The following is a 16,663-nucleotide window of genomic DNA, read 5'->3' as shown; positions in this document are numbered from 1 at the left end:
TATCAATAAATCTCTAATATCTTTACAGTCTTATAGTGTTTAATTTTTTTGTACTTTTGACAGTGTATTTTTTCCAGAAATTATATGTATTATGAAGAAGGTTACTTACTATACTTTTTATCATTTATGGAAAATCTTTGTGGGCAAAGTTAGTAAGAAGAGAAAAATATTAAATGTCAGGCAGCTTAACTTTTTGATATGTACAAAGCTATAGGTGAATTTAAGACCTTGACTTCTGACAGGTGCATTTGGAACAAGAGATTGCCTGGATATAATGGCCTTCTGCATTTAGGAAAGAGTCTGGCTTTTGAAGTATGTTTTCTGATCAGCTGGTATTATTTTTGTCCATTTTGTTCCAGACCAGCAAAGCTAACAGTGGATTCTGTGTTTTAGAAGAACCTTGCAAATTCTCCATGTTTTGGAAGTTGTTACTGACCATAAAACTACAAAGTAGAATTTATTCCTTTTTTCCCACCTGTCACCTGTTTGCCTTTTGACTGATGGGAGAAGTCTTAACCTTTTTGGAAATGGTGGCTCCTTGCTATGGTTTTTAAAAAGGAATTGTTTTTAGTATAATGCCTAGCTACCCTAGCTCTAGAATGTTTTTGTTTTTTAAAAAAACCCCAAAACTCCTGTGTATCTCTGAGACCTTTAGTTTGGGGAGGTGTGGAGGGGGTGGGTAACATACATTTAGGGGCCAGATAGGTAGTATAATGAGATATAAGGTTTTAAGGGGGGAATAGTGAGGACTGTGACAGACTGGAGCATGCTTACCTCTCCAAAAGTAATAAATAAACAAAAGTGAAGTATATATGACAGCCAAACAAAGTTCAAATTTGGCCTGAAGCCTACCAGTTTATGCCAGTTATCCCTGTAGTAATAACGACAGTAGAGTACTAATATCATAACAAAAATATCTGACATCTACTCTGTGCCAGGCACATGCATTATCTCATTCTGTCTTCACGATAAAGGCAAATGCTATTATTATCCCCATTTTGGAGATAAAACTGAGACTTAGAGAGGTTTTTGCCCACGTCACAGAGATGGTAAGGAGCAGAGTCAAAGCCACTTTTGCCTGGCTCCGGATCTTGAGCTTTGTGAGGCTTTGATTTTAAGCCACAGAACTTTGGCTATATTGAGTAGGAAGGAAATTGTCAGTGGTTAAGCTACTCAGAGTTAAGCTACTGGCTTGCTTTGTGGTCTTAGAGGAAGCTGCCAGGCCCCGGAGAAGGGGCAGTGTTTGTTCTTGGTCCTAGAAGAGGAAGAAAGCAGGATCATGTCTGCTGCCGTGTGCGCAGACTCTAGAAAAGTCTTTACTAGGTGCCCGGGGACTTGATTACCTTGCTAGGGAATAAAGTAATAGTGGAGGTGGAGGAGATGGGGGTGGGGTTGGAATGTGTGCAGCATATAGGAGTGGAAAATCAGACGAAATGGAAGTTTGGTAGGAGCTTGTAATGTAGGTTTTGGCAGATGTGAGTAAGATCCCCTGGGATATTTGCACCGTTGGCTCAAATGTGTATGAGGGAATATCTAGAGCTGTAGGCTAAAAACTAAAACGTATGGGGTCTGAGATTTAATCCAGGGCTTCCTGTTACAGTACACTTGAAAACGAAAGGAGGCTTTTGCCTGGAGATGGGGGGCAGTGAGGATGGGGTGGGGCGGGGTGGGGGTGTGTGTAGGGGTGGGGACAGACTCCTTTGCACTGGTCTCCTGTTTGGTTATCTCACTAGGCCCCCACTCAAGCCTCAGAGTGGCTTTTCTGGGACACAGCAGATCTGAGTCAGGATCACTGGCATTTCCCGTGATATTTAGTCGAAAGAGAGTAATAAAGAAAGTCTCTTGACAAACCTTTGGTTGCTGAATTAAGGAGCACAATCAAAATATTCGGCTGTGAACGTAGCACCTTTAAACAAATAAGCCCCTGACTCTGCACATTGTAGCTCTCAAAGCCTCTCTGTCTAAGTGACTCTAACTCAAGGAAATGAAAAGTAAAGCCAAGCGATTTTCAACTGGCAGCATGTGAACATGAACCCTAGCAAACACAGCAGCCTCTGTGAGAGGCCTGTCTGGATAAACTCACAGAGCCCTAAAGAGAATTTAAAAATTACACACACACACACACACACACACACACACACACACACACACGAAAGGACTGTATCTTGACTTTTTTCCTCTGAAAAATAGGAATATACCACAAAAATATGTGAGAAAGTAGGATTTATTAATGGAGTTTGCTTCTTGCCGTGTGAAGACTTTTAAATAGATACTAAAGCAGGAAGAAGCAAACTTAGTTGCAAGAAACCTAATCCTGCTAGAAGGCCGGGGTGGGGGGTGGGGGGTGGGGGAGGGGGTGGGCAGCAAGGGTGGGAGCAAAAATAGATCCTGAGTGGGTCCAGGGAAACCCTTCTGTTGAATCACCTCCCTGGTTTAAAATGATTGTTTTCCTAGAAGCAACAAGAAAAACTGGTCCAGTTTGTTTTTAGAGTTGGAAGAAAATACTCACATAAGCAGCTCTTGTCTTTGCAGTGTTTCCATCTGGAATATCCTCTAAGAGTTTGGCCAGATCTCCAGTGATTTATGTTTAGTAAACAAGATTATCTTCTGCTTCCTATTGTGCAAGAGCAAATGGTTTGGGGTTTAGTTGCTGCTTTTCAGCCTCTTTTAATTGCTTGTTCAAGGTAATACTGCGTTAATCTCCATTATTTATCTCCAGTGTCAGGTTTAAGACCGTAGTTTCTGAAGCAAGAAACCAGAACAGTGGTTGAAGCTAGAATGGCTTAAGTATGGAGGCCCTTGTTGTGGAGCTGCCAAAATGATACAACCTTTTCTTAAGGTTGGTGGTGGTGGTATGAAGGTGAAGGCAGTGTCACATTCAGTTTTTGTGTTTTTTGGTTTTCTATTGTGGGACAGATGCTCTGTGTTTTCTTGGCAAATGAAATGAAGGGAATCTCAAGTCAACTATTTTGAATGCTTAGGATTTTTCATGTTTTAAGAATTTACTTTTTCCCCTGCTTTGGAAAACCATTTTTTTTTATTAAAAAATATTTTTTTAACGGTTATTTATTTTTGAGAGATAGAGACAGAGCACGAGTGAGGAAGGGGCAGAGAGAGAGGGAGACACTGAATCTGAAACAGGCTTCAGGTTCCCAGCTGTCAGCGTAGAGCCCAATGTGGGGCTCAAACTCAGAATAGGGAGATCAGGACCTGAGCTGAAGTTGGACGCTCAACCGACTGAGCCATCCAGGCGCCCCTACGGGAAACCATTTTTTTTTTTTTATTGAAATTGTGTATGCCTAGCAGTAGATGGCATTTCTTTTTGATGTGTGAAGATACGTTCTTGTGCAAATAAGAATACTGACACAGTGTTTTCAAATGTGTATGAAGACTTTAATGTATTAAATTTAAATTAAATAGTTTTTGTAGATCTTCTTCCAGTTATTAGGTCGAAATGTTTGTGTGAGAGAGCCTTTAAAATTTTGTTTTTAATGTTTATTTTTAAGAGAGAGAGAAAGACAGAGTGTGAGCTGGGGAGGGGCAGAGAGGGAGGGAGACAGAATCTGAAGCAGGCTTCAGGCTCCGAGCCGTCAGCACAGAGCCCGACGCGGGGCTCGAACCCACAAACCGTGAGATCATGACCTGAGCCGCAGTTGGACGCTTAACCTCATGAGCCACCCAGGTGCCTTGAGGTGTGAGCATTTTAGCAAAGAAGTGACCATTTTATTCTGCAAGACAGAAAAAGAAAACATTCAGTGCATAAAGTTTAGGAATATTGTGCATTACACATTTCACATTGGCTGCCGATAAAAAATAGTTACATCTAGTTAGTAAGTATTCTGCTATAGCACTCTCTCCCAACACCTCTTCCTAAATCTTGAATTGAAGGTCTCTCCCTAAACTGGTATCTTGATATTCTGAGTTTCCTATCTTTCACACAGTGCAAACCAAGCAAAATATACAATGTATAGATAGAGGTCGTTCTGTCTTTCAGATTTTATCAGCTATTTTGAATCTAATTCTTAAAACTGTTCATGATGCCTTGGCAGCAAGCCATGTGGTTGTCATTTTATCTCATTAGAGTTAAATCTAGTCCTGTCAAGAGCAGGTTTACTAGTCTTTTTTAATTGCCTGCTTAAAATTTCTCGGTTCCAAAATCAGCTGAAGAATTTAAGATGGTTATAGTATGGACCGAGGTCAAGTACAAGTTCTGAGCAGATCGGAAGTTCACTGTAGGGGGGAAATGCAGAGAGGAATGATTTCAGGCTGTCATGGAGGAGTGGCAGGTTGCTGAACATTTGTGTCCAAAAGAATGGAACAGGGCTTAAATTGTGTAGTTGTATGAAAATGTATATGTTTATTTGGCTAGTATAAACAGTTTTTTATGGGTGCATTTTTGCCCTTACATGTGCCACCTGTTCTTCTGGGGAACCAGAGGCTAAGTATCAGAGGATTAGAAGCTTGACCATAAACGTGAAGATGAGGTGGAATCTGGAGCGGACAAAGAGAGAGGGATGTGCAGTGAGCTAAACATATTGATAAGGTGGAGGGAAAACTGGTTAGAGAGGGAGCTTGCTCAGGGGCAACAGCAGCAGAATCTACGGTATGACAGAGAGAGGAGAAAGGGCTACAGAAAAGGTGAGGTGAAGAGGCTGGCGGTGAGTGCTTTGTTTCCTGAGAAGACATTTGTTGCCGACTGGAATAAAGTATACCTGCACCTGTGGGAATTGGGGAGGGCTGGCTTTCCGAGCGGTGGTCAGGCTTACTCTGTTGATGCTGCCCAGGAGACTCTGAGGTGTGGTGGGTGTGGCACTCATTCTTCCCATTGTGTGGGGGACAAGAGAAATGGAAAAAGATGTGGGGGACTGTATTAATTTCCAGGCCTATGTTTGGAGCCACATGAGTTTGTGTGACCTTGAAGGCAATGGAAAGCATGAGCAGTTGGGACTATATAATCAACTGGGTAGTCTAGTTGGCTCAAGGTAGAATAGCCTGATAGGCCCATCTCTTTTTCTTGAAATGTTTCTCACCTGGAGGACTTTGGGAATGGGATTTCTTTGTAACGTATGAGGGTAGGGCTGACCATGAAGAACTTTGGATATATGTCTTCAGAATTTTCTCTTGGTTCCTCCAGTTCTCTTCCTGGGGTATACCGTGGATTCACACTATTTCCTGACAGCCCCAATTTGCTGAACATATGTTACATATTCTGGATCTTTCTTGATTTTCTTTTTACCTACCAAAACTCTCTGGTGTTTCTGGTCTCTCCAGATAACTAACTGGAGCTAATTTGGTAAAAACATTCATTCTCTTGTGTAGGGATAATGTTTGCATTCAAAAGAAAGATTCACAGTGTGTGGACTCAAAGGAATGGTGGCATTTTGGGCATGCCTTTGGGTAAATATTAAGATGGTGATAGTCATTATATGCATATTTCACTCATGGGAATTAAACTAATGCACTTGGCCAAAAGAAAAAAAAAAGGTCAAGAAAGGATGATTGAATTATGATGAGTATAGGTCCTAGAGTGAACATGAGATGAGAGATAGGAGCCTGCTGTGTTAGGGAGATTTCATTTCCTCTCAGAGAGACCAATTGGGTTTAACCACATGGCCTGTAAAATGCAGGCCAAGTACTTCATCTGGTGTTTACCTGAAGAGGTAATAGTCTTTTCTAGAGAGCAGGAAAAACTGGTTCTCTTGGACTTAGGATTGTACAGCATAGTATTGTATTTATGAGGAATTTCAGGGAATTTTCAAGGGTAGTTTCAGTTGTTTGTAATTGCTGCCTCGAGTTTGACTTTGGACTCTAACCTAATTCTCTGTGCAATTAGATATAACTTTACAGTATTGGTTGGCTGAGGGTAGGTCTTTCAGGGCCCCTGTGAGCTCCTTTAGATTTGGGACTATGTAATATTCATCACTGAATATTAGGTACTCAGGAGACATTTTTCTTAAATGAAATAATGAATTCGCAAAACCTCTGCTTGGTGCTGTCTCTCCTCACCACCCCCGTTCTGCAATGGTCCCTAGAACAGATACGAATGGGGACATTCTGGCTGCTTTGGTTTAGGAGAGATGAGTTTTACTGAGTGGTTTAGATTTTCTGTTGGAATTGGATTGATCTTTGAGATAATCCCTTTTTCCTGCTTCTGGGAGCTGCCCTAGCCAAAGAAGGTAACCAAAGGGATTGTTTGAAAATAGGATGATGGTATGTGTTTGAAGATGCTCTTACTGTCTTTGTTTTGAATCCTGAACCCATATCTTCCATTCCATAACAGGGCATTCTGGTCATTATAGACAACTTTGGCATCCCAGGAATGGATGGTTCCTCACTTAGAAAGTTCCATTTCCTCATTTGCCCCTCCAAGGTGACTCTAAACACTGGAATTATGGATGACTTACATTAAAGCATAATAAAAGAGATGTTGTCCACCTCCCCCATCCACCACACCCCCATCCACCTGTGCTCCGTTCTGTCTTTTCAGCTGTGGTCCACCTGTGGACTGCAGTGATGATCCCAGTACTTTGTGCATAACTTGCCTGGTAGCTTACAAATATGCATCATAAAGAAAAGTTTGGCCAGTTTTGTAGATGGCTTTGTTGATAATAATCCTGAGTATGTGGCATCTTGCTCTATGTCTCAGAATATCACCACGGTCCTTATTGAAAAGACCGTCATTTCTGTAAGGTGTCTGCTTGATGGGGCAAGTTTAAGTAAAGGTAATTACTACTGGAGGTTTTTTTTTTTTTTTTTTTAAGGTTTGATTGATTGATTTTTTTATTATTTTTTTATTTTATTTATTTTTTTAATATATATTTTTTTAACGTTTATTTATTTTTGAGACAGAAAGAGAGCATGAACAGGGGAGGGGCAGAGAGATAGGGAGACACAGAATCTCAAACCGGCTCCAGGCTCTGAGCTGTCAGCACAGAGCCCGACGCAGGGCTCTAACTCACGGACGGTGAGATCATGACCTGAGCCGAAGTCGGATGCTCAACTGACCAAGCCACCTAGGCGCCCAATTGATTGATTTCTTTATTTTGAGAGAGACAGAGTGAGTATGGGAGGGGCAGAGAGAGAGGGAGACCAAGAATCACAAGCAGGCTCTGCGCTGACAGTGCAGAGCCTAACACAGGGTTCACAAAACTGCGAGATCATGACCTGAGCCAAAACCAAGAGTTGGACGCTCAACCGACAACTGAGCCACTCAGATGCCCCTGGAGTTTGTTTTTTTATATCCCGTTTACAGAAGTTCATTTGCTGCCCTCAGTGAGTTTAGAAGCTCCTGTGTGTGACATCCAGACCTTCTTACCAGACACAAATGTGATCTGACTGCTAACCATTCTGATGCTATTTTTAGCCGTTTGTCAGCCCTCTGGGCCAGTTTGGTATTTTTATTTTTATAATGGGGCGGTCAGCCTTTGGCTGTTGTATTTAATAGATTTATAGAAATGGAGGGACTCTTAAAGGTAGTCAAGTCCAGAGTTCTTTAAACTTTTCTTTGCCTCGAAAGGACAGTACAAGCACTAATAAATGTAATTTATGCCACTGTGTAAATTGGAGAACAACTGAACATTAAGTTCAGAGAGGCACTGAAACGAGAGGCCAAAAGCCTCTTTTATCTCTCTACTCCCTTCCACCCCAACCCTTGAGGTATACAGATACACCATCTGGGGCTCTGTGGAGCTTAATTTGAAAACCACAGCTCTGGAGGTAATGGGTGTTTTGCTAAGTCTTAAATATTCCTAGCACCAATTTGCTGTTTATTGCTTCCTGAGGGTACAGTTTTAAAACAGAACTGCTCAGAGTTCTTCCTCTGTAGGAAGTAGTGTGAATTACTTACAGACACTCACCAGTCATGAAGAAGCTTATTGTATGTTGTTTAGCCCAACCAACGTGCATGTTAGGTACAGGTAAGAATCTGACTTGAGTGATGGAGTGATACTGGTTTTTCTATTTGATGGCAAGTATGGCATATGGCTGAAACTATGAATGTGCTTAGGAAGTTGGGATGCCCTATGTGGGATAGACTCTAATTGTGATATTCAAAGTGGGGTCCCGTGGACTAGAAGCAGCCACAGCCCCTGTAACTTGCTAGAATGCAAATTCTTGGCCTCTTCCATGGGTCTGCTGAATCACAAACTTTGAAGATGAAGCCTAGTGGTTGGTATTTCACAAGCTTTCTGGGTGATTCTGCTGTCAGAGCAGTAGTAGTCTGGGGGTTAGCATGGGACAGCTACCCCTGTCCCCTTGCCTTCTATATATAGAGTTTTTCTTGCTCTGTTGTGCACATTTGATGTTATCTCTATCTTGTAGGAAGTCCTCAGCAACTTTGTCTTCAAGACAGGTTTTTTAAAAAAATTTTTTTTAACATTTTATTTATTTTTGAGACAGAGCATGAACAGGGGAGGGTGAGAGAGAGAGACACACACACACAGAATCTGAAACAGGTTCCAGGCTCTGAGCTGTCAGCACAGAGCCCGATGCGGGGCTCGAACTCACGGAGTGAGAGATCATGACTTGAGCCGAAGTCAGGCGCTTAACCGACTGAGCCACCCAGGCGCCCCAACTCTGTCTTCAAAACAAATAGCCTTGGGGCGCCTGGGTGGCGCAGTCGGTTAAGCATCCGACTTCAGCCAGGTCACGATCTCGCGGTCCGTGAGTTCGAGCCCCGCGTCAGGCTCTGGGCTGATGGCTCGGAGCCTGGAGCCTGTTTCCGATTCTGTGTCTCCCTCTCTCTCTCTGCCCCTCCCCCGTTCATGCTCTGTCTCTCTCTGTCCCAAAAATAAATAAACGTTGAAAAAAAATTAAAAAAAAAAAACAAATAGCCTAGCTCTGACTTGCAATTAGATTACCACCCCTTGGTAACTTTGATGTGGAAATTCTGAAGTCGCGACTAGATGTGTCTGAACACTAGGTGTTTCAGGTGTTAGTAGGAAGCCTGGTTGTTTATGAGAGGAAGTGATCTTCTGCTGGAGCAGTCAGGGCCTCATTCTTCTGGATGCTGCTGAGGCCACTCAGGCATTTCAGCTTCGTGTCTCCAGGGAGGGTCTGCTGGAGGATTCCCAATGCAGCACTTACATGACCACGATCATTTTAGCTGTCTCAGCATTGCAAACCTGTTCTTCTTCTCTTGTGTCTCCCTGATTAACTAGGCAGTCATTCAACAGCCTGTAGCTAGGGATTCTGAATGTAAGTAAGATCCAAGAATCACCCCTGAGATCAGAAAAATAAGATTGGCTTGGATGTATGAATATGATTTTTTTTGTGGATAGAGGGTCTGTAGTTTTCATCAGATTCTGGAAAGTATCTCTGTCCCCCTGATACCTCCCCCAAACTGATTAACTATTGCTTTAGCTGCTTTGGGATAATAGTTGTAAGAAGTCTTCACTAGATTTGCAGTCATCTGAGGTGGAAGAGCTTTCAGGGGGATTGGCAATCCTAGTTTAGCCTGCCTTGTGGTCTCCTCAAGTGTTTGTACATATGTTAAGTAAAGCAAGACTAGTTCTTTACTTCTAGAATCATGATTTTCTGTTTCTGAGCAGGAGGGAGGATGCACACTTGTTGCTACCAATGGCTAATTCAGTAGTTTCAGGAGTAGTTTCTTTAAAAAGTACAATCCTCTGAGGTATATAGAACAGGAGGATATTATCCCTGTTTACAGTTGATGACCCTGAGGTTTAGAGAAAAATGTGAAATTGTCGCTAGGTTTATCTGTCCTCATGGTCTGAATGCATAGGACACTCCCACTGGCTCAGGCTCTGGTTACTTCTTTTTTTGTTTAATTTTGTTAAAAAGATGGTTTTTTTTCATTTTGTTTTAGAGAGAGAGAGAAAACACAGGGGAGAGGGGCAGAAAGAGAGAGGGGGTGGGGGAGAGAATCCCAAGTAAGCTCCATGCTCAGCACGGAGCCCAACGGGGGCTCCATCCCGTGATCCTGGGATCATGACCAGAGCTGAAACAGTCAGAAACTCAACCGACTGAGCCACCAAGGTGCCCCTATGGCTACTTCTGAATACTCTTGGATGATGCCTAGACTAGTATTGAAAGTCCATTGTGGATAAAAGTCTGATTGTTTAACTGCACCTAAAATTGTTATTCTTTCTTTTTTTAATGTTTATTTTTGAGAGAAAGAGAGAGACAGAGCATGAGCAGGGGAGGAGCAGAGAGAGAGAGGGAGACACAGAATCTGAAGCAGGCTCCAGGCTCCAAGCTGTCAGGACAGAGCCCGATGTGGGGCTCGAACTCACAGACCACGAGATCATGACCTGAGCTGAAGTCAGACACTCAACCAACTGAGCCACCCAGGCGCCCCTAAAATTGTTATTCTTTAAAGGAAATGGATCCTGTGAAAATTGTGGATTTCTTTTTTGCGGTTCCTTATATTTAAACAAAAATTTTATAGATCTCATCTCCTCACTTCACAGTCAAATGTAAGCTGGCCCCAACCCCTCTTCTTTTCTCCTTCATAAAGATCATAGAAAACCCCCCTGATCATATTTTTTTAGCATGTTGCGTCAGGAGAGGGCAAGTCATTGGCAGCTGGTAGCATCGCCTCCTTTTCATTAGATTGTTCTTTGGGTTTCAAAGACTAGTGCCCTTGTAACTTATATTACACAGCCTTAAAATTGCACATAAAAGTTTGCTATGGAAGAGTAGCAAATGTAAGATAAATTGAGAAGGTTAAGGGGAAAACTGTGCTAAGAGCCTCTCATAAGTGAATTCTCATCTTAAAAGCACAGCGATTTCTCCAAGTGACAAATTAACTTGAGATTGTGCTTTGCATTTTTAAGTAATGTGTGGTAGGGTAATTCCATTTGTGTTTAAGCTAGAGGTCAGTGCCTCCTGTACTCCACTTGTACTTTTTGCTTAATGTAGTAAAGGAAGCTGTATATGTGGACATTTTATTTACTTTTATTTTGCAAATGCATTGTATCTGTGATTCAGTCAGTGATGAGATTCTGTGTGTTAAGGAAGGCTGGCATATAAAAGGTGTCTGTGCTGAGGGCTTAGGGCCAGAGCATTTTCCAAAAGGAGTATTCGTGCTTTGAAAACTTCTTATAAAGATTCTTGTTCTGACTTGAATTACTTTTTCACTTCAGTAGGGTCACCGAAAAGGATCAAGATGTCAGTAAATTCAGGTCCATGGCATTGGGTGGGTAGAAAAGGCATTAGTAAGTGGGGTGGTGGTTCTTTCTGTCAGTGTCGTAATTGATTATGAAAATTTAAGTAGGTGACTCCCTATTTCTACCAGGAATATGCATACCAATGTCATTTAGACTTTCACTTTGAGCAAGTGACTCCATATTTCTATCACAAATATGCATATTAATGTCATTTAGACTTTTTTTTGTCATTTAATTTCTGTATTTTAGGGCTTATAGATCTGTGATTTGTTGAACAGTAGTGAGAATACAGAGAAGAGGGTTCCTGCCTAGCATTCTTTTTTTTAAAAAAAAATTTTTTTAACGTTTATTTATTTTTGAGACAGAGACAGAGCATGAACGGGGGAGGGGCAGAGAGAGAGGGAGACACAGAATCGGAAGCAGCCTCCAGGCTCTGAGCCGTCAGCCCAGAGCCTGACGTGGGGCTCGAACTCACAGACCGTGAGATCGTGACCCGGGCTGAAGTCGGACGCTTAACCGACTGAGCCACCCAGGCGCCCCCCCCCCTTTTTTTTTTAAATATAATTTATTGTCACGTTAGCTAACATTCAGTGTATATGGCTTCAGGAGTAGATTCCCGTGATACATTGTCCTGCTTAGCATTCTTATATCTGGTGAGACCTGACTGGTCATAGAAAGCTCTTAATTCTTCTAGTCACTAATGTTAGTATTAGGTGTTTAGACTGGGTAATTAATAATATCCTTGCCGTCTGCATCTTTCTATTGAGGTCTTCATTTTCCTTCTTTGGTCTTTGGCCACATTGCATTTTTGCTCCAGGATTTTAATTTATGGGGCAGAGACAGTGGGTATGATGTTAGCTAATTGTGCCTGATGTGGACCTCACTTTTCACAGTCAGAGCACAATACTGAAGATCATATTTTTTACTTGAATGAGATGCCTTGTTTTGATCTCAGGGGAATCAATGGGTACACATGCAATGGAGATTAAGAGAGATGAGGGGCAGGTGGTAAGTTCAGGAGCTCCAGGGCCACGTTCCAATTAGTCCCCTAACCCGTGGTGGTGGACTTTATATTTCTAGGAAGAAGCAGAATAGATTGAAATACTTGAGGCTAGGAGGGAGCCTGAGGCAAAGCAGGCATCTAGATTTCTCTGAATTTCCTTTTACCTCAGATTCTTGTAAGAAAAAAACCAAACAAACCCAAAACCAGCACTCTGAATCTGTGCTTCCTACAATGGAGCCTCCTATTACAGAATCTGTTTGCATCTAAATAAAGAAAGTAAATGAGTTTCAACACCATGCCAGTCACCTGACCCAGAAGCCATATATAGCTTGGTGGGTATTTTGAGGTTGTGTATTCACCTGTCTGGACAGTTAAGGATTCTGGACATATGTGGGGTTAGGAAACACTTGTGTGATTTTTAAAGGCTTATTGTTTATTGTGAAACATACTATGTTTATATTAGAGTCCAGTGACGTAGTTTCTGACTTCACAAGAGCTTTGCCTTAGTAACATATACTGTATGATTTCGCTCCTGTGGAATTTAAGAAACAAATGAGCAAAGGAAAGAGACAAACCAAGAAACAGACTCTTAACTATAGAGGACAAACTGATGGTTACCAGAGCAGAGTTGGGTGAGGGGATAAGTTAAATAGGTGACAGGGATTAAGGAGGGCACTTGTGATGAGCACTGGGTATTGCATGGAAGTGTTGAATCACTATAATTGTACACCTGAAACTAATATTACAGTATACCTTAACAATAATGGAAATAAGATTGAAAAAACAGCTTTGCCTTAATAATTAGAACAAGCCCTTTCCTTACCATTTGGCTTTTAATATATGTTTGAGGTCATGATCTTTTTGGTATTGTTTTAATAGAAATAAAATTTACATAATATGAATGCTGTGAATATATTTTGTCAAGAGAATTTAAGAGAGGTTAATTGACTCAACACTTGGTTCATTTATTTGAATTCACTGGCTGATAGGCCAGGCTGATATAAAGCCAGGTCTTTGCCTTCAAGGAGATCATAGCCTCCTAGGGGTATAAAAACATAAACAAATATTAATAGAGGCATGTACAAGGTGCCCTGTGGCTGCAAAGAATGTTTACTGTGCTTTGCTTTTTGTGCCTGAAAATGGTGGAATCTTTTCCTCTTGCTCTGTTTTTTGTAGCGACTTGTCTCACTTTGTTGTCTTCGTGTTTTCTGTTAGGGATTTCATATTAAGGTTAGAGTTTTGTCAGCTGTTTCATGCTTCTGAACATTTCTTGCTTCTAAGATTCAAAGAAAGAAATGCGCGTGGTGATGCCCGATGCTGGTCTGTTTGTAAGAATTGTAAAGCATGAACTTGCTATATAACTTGCTACAAAAGTTGATATAAAAAAGATATTTTTGAATGTTGGAGTGTAAACTGAGATTCTGCCAAACTTATTTTTCCTGCAAGACTGCTGGCCAGTATACTCCTGACCTGTTTGCTTACTTAAGCCAGTCCTATATTATATATATTTTTGCCTTTATTGTATGTTTTAGCCACATCTCCTCCCCAAACCCCAGGCCAAAAAAGAGTCTACTTCCTGTCTTCTTTGCTTTGAAGTTTCCTGAAACTTTAGATCCCTTGTTCTTTTTTTTTTTTTTTTAAACACTAAAATCTTTTGCATGTTTGCAAATGGTAATAGCAGTGCCTTTTCCTTTCATACTGGTAAATGAGGGATTAAGTGGACAGTATTTATAAAGAGCTCCAGAATTCTTAGAGAAAGGAATAAATAAGATGAAGGAGTATTATGCAAGGTGAATAAATTATTTTCTTATATTAAGCTGAGTTTTATTAAGTTAGTGAATTTTTCTCAATGCTAATCTCTCTTTTTTAATTTAATACTCTGGTTTCTCTTTTTATACTTAATGCTTTTTAGACTTCCTCACTTCCCTTTTCTAAGGCATTTCTGAACTGGCACAATTGCCATTTTTTCCCTTAATTTTACAAAGTATGGTATCTTTTAAATGTTACTTTAAAAAATTCTTTCATGCCTCTTCCTTGGCCCATATGTAAAAATTGACTTGAATAGACTTCGCTGTAATAATCTTACTTTATTAAAATCTTGCAACATGTTGGTAAAGTGTGCTAGCTTATAGGTTTCATAGCTAACTTTTAAACCGTAACCAGGCTTGTATTTTACCTTTCTCTCTGTGAATTGCTTAAAGGGCAGACTTATCTGGTTACACTTTCCAGTTTCACAGAAAGGCCCTTTTCCGCCTTTTGCTATCTTGACAGCTGAGAAAGTCAAGGGAACAATCAACAGCCTGGTTTAAGAGGGCGGAAACGTGTCCCTTGCACTGGCATTTGCTTCCTCTCTGGTGTGAAAGCTTGTACTTGTGGCTACGAAGTGACATTGTGCAAAAACATGAAGGACAGGTGTTGACTCTGGCCTTGACCAAGGTGAGAATTTGAGATGAGAGATTTGGGCTCCATGGAGGAGGTGATTTGGAACTTGACCAGTGGGTCGGTTTTGTTACCTATCATTGAAGCTGGAGACTAAGTGAAGGAGATATAATTTCACAACTCATAATATAGCTCTAAAATCTTTTTCCTTTTGCTTGATGTATTTTAAGCAGTTGAATACATTTTCCATAAATTTTACTGCTTTCTATTTATCTTTGAGTAGAAGCCAATGAGAGAAATATTTAGGAGGTTATGAGCGACAATAGCATGAACTGTTAGAAAAGTCCTTTTGTGGCATTCCTCAAGTGTATGCTGGTGGAAAAATTGCTGTAATTTGATAGTGAAATGTTGGAAAATGATTTTATTTACTATTTAGAAATAACGTAAATGAGCCTTGCTTTTTAAATTCACAGGTTCAAAACATTTAGTTATGCCTCACTAGCTCAATCTTTGCTCATTATGCTTTACATTGATGGAATTAAATGTGACACATTGCAATGTTGGACCAGCCACACAGTTCTAAAATACAGAGTTTGATGGAATTCTGAAAAAAATTACAGGTACCATTTAATATCAGAAATGGAGATTAGTGAAATTTTGTTTTTTACCCTAAAGTTGGTTCAAGAAAGTATCCCAGTGAAAGAAGAGGGAAAGAGCATGAAGAAGACTCAACTGTAAATTGCCATAAAACCAAAAAAGATTCTTAGGCTTTGAGAGAGCAGATAGTTTTTCAAAGCCGTGTTCCCGATGTCTGTAGTGGCCACACTATGGGTAGTCTTGGGGGTGAGGGGGACAGGCGGTGCACTTCTAGTACTTGCATCTACCGGTGCTGTTAGTAAACGTGTGCCGAATGGCATTTGGCCCTGAAGCATTGAGTTTTACCTGCTGGGTATCCAAGGACATATGTGGATGAAGGTCAGAGCTTCCTGATGCTTGGAATTGTGTGAGGTTCATGGGTATTGAGAGAGTTGCCCTAACAGAGTGCCCATGCATTTTGTAGGAAACCTCTGGAGGCCATCTTCTGATTCTTGTGCTTATCTTGTACAGGGACCATCTACGGTTTTCCTGTAACTTTCAAAGGCATCAATAATTTGTGCTTCAGTGTTGTTGATAAGATTGTATGAGCATTTTCTGCGAGCTCAAATCACCTGTCACTTGTTTTGACGGTTAAGGGTAGGGAATTGAAAGTTAAACTTGGGTTTCAGTCTCTGCTTTGCCACTGTGTGATTTTAGTTACATAATCTCTTAAAAAATATTTTTTTAATGTTTGTTTATTTTTGAGAGAGAGAGAGAGACAGAGACAGAGCACAAGTGGGGGAGAATCAAAGAGAGGGGGAGTCACAGAATCTGAAACAGGCTCCAGGCTCTGAGCTGTCAGCACAGAACCCGACACAGGGGGCTCGAACTCACGAACCGTGAGATCATGGCCTGAGCCAAAGTCGGACACTCAACTGACTGAGCCACCTAGGTGCCCCAGTTACATAATCTCTTTAAACTTCACTTTTGTTGTCTATAAAATAGGTATTCATGGGGCACCTGGCTGGCTCAATCAGTGGAGTGTGTGACTCTTGATCTCGGGGTCATGAGTTCCAGTCCCACGCTGGGCAGAGACTACTTAAAAAAATGGGTATTCATTCGTTCGTTCGTTCGTTCATTCATTCATTCATTCATTCATTCATTATTTCTATGTGTCAGGGCTGTTGGTGCTGGGGAGTGAGCAGTGAGCAAAGCAGCAAAACCCCTGCTTTTGTGGAGCTTATATTCTACAGGGAGAAACGGCATATAAATGAATAGAAACAGAATGTATTTTAGATGGTAACAGTTGCTACCAAGAAAAATAAAACAGGTTTGGGGTAGAATGACATGACTAGAAGGCGCTTTCTTTCTGTTTTATGTGAGGTAGATAGGGGAGGGCTTTGTACTGAAGTGACATGTCAGCAGAGACCTAAATGGAGACAGGAATGATATATGAAGGTATCTGGGGATCTCAGGGAGGAGCAAGTCTGCACAGTCCCTGAGGTGAGAGCAAGCATGGCATGTTTGGGGAGCAGCAAGGAGGAGAGCCAGCCTGCAATGAGTGAGGGCCAGAGCA

At 41.2% G+C, this 16,663-nt stretch overlaps 1 protein-coding gene across 6 annotated transcripts in view; it reads left to right on the top strand.

Moving 5' to 3' along the window:
* The window catches only part of FHIP1A (FHF complex subunit HOOK interacting protein 1A), a 276,539-nt gene that overhangs the window by 78,771 nt on the left and 181,105 nt on the right, over positions 1 to 16,663 (top strand). Inside the window, exon 1 of one of the 6 annotated variants that reach the window (XM_045055777.1) lies at positions 14,019 to 14,568. The exons of the other annotated variants lie outside the window; for them this stretch is intronic. The gene's annotated coding sequence lies outside the window, so the exon portion shown is untranslated. Of the gene's footprint in view, positions 1 to 14,018; positions 14,569 to 16,663 lie in introns of those variants that run through there. 6 annotated transcript variants of the gene reach the window in all.

This window comes from Felis catus, chromosome B1 (genome assembly GCF_018350175.1).
Source record: "Felis catus isolate Fca126 chromosome B1, F.catus_Fca126_mat1.0, whole genome shotgun sequence".
In the NCBI taxonomy this organism is placed as follows: Eukaryota; Metazoa; Chordata; class Mammalia; order Carnivora; family Felidae; genus Felis; species Felis catus.
The sequence above is the reverse complement of the archived record's forward strand: the minus strand, read 5'-3'. Positions and strand labels throughout refer to the sequence as shown.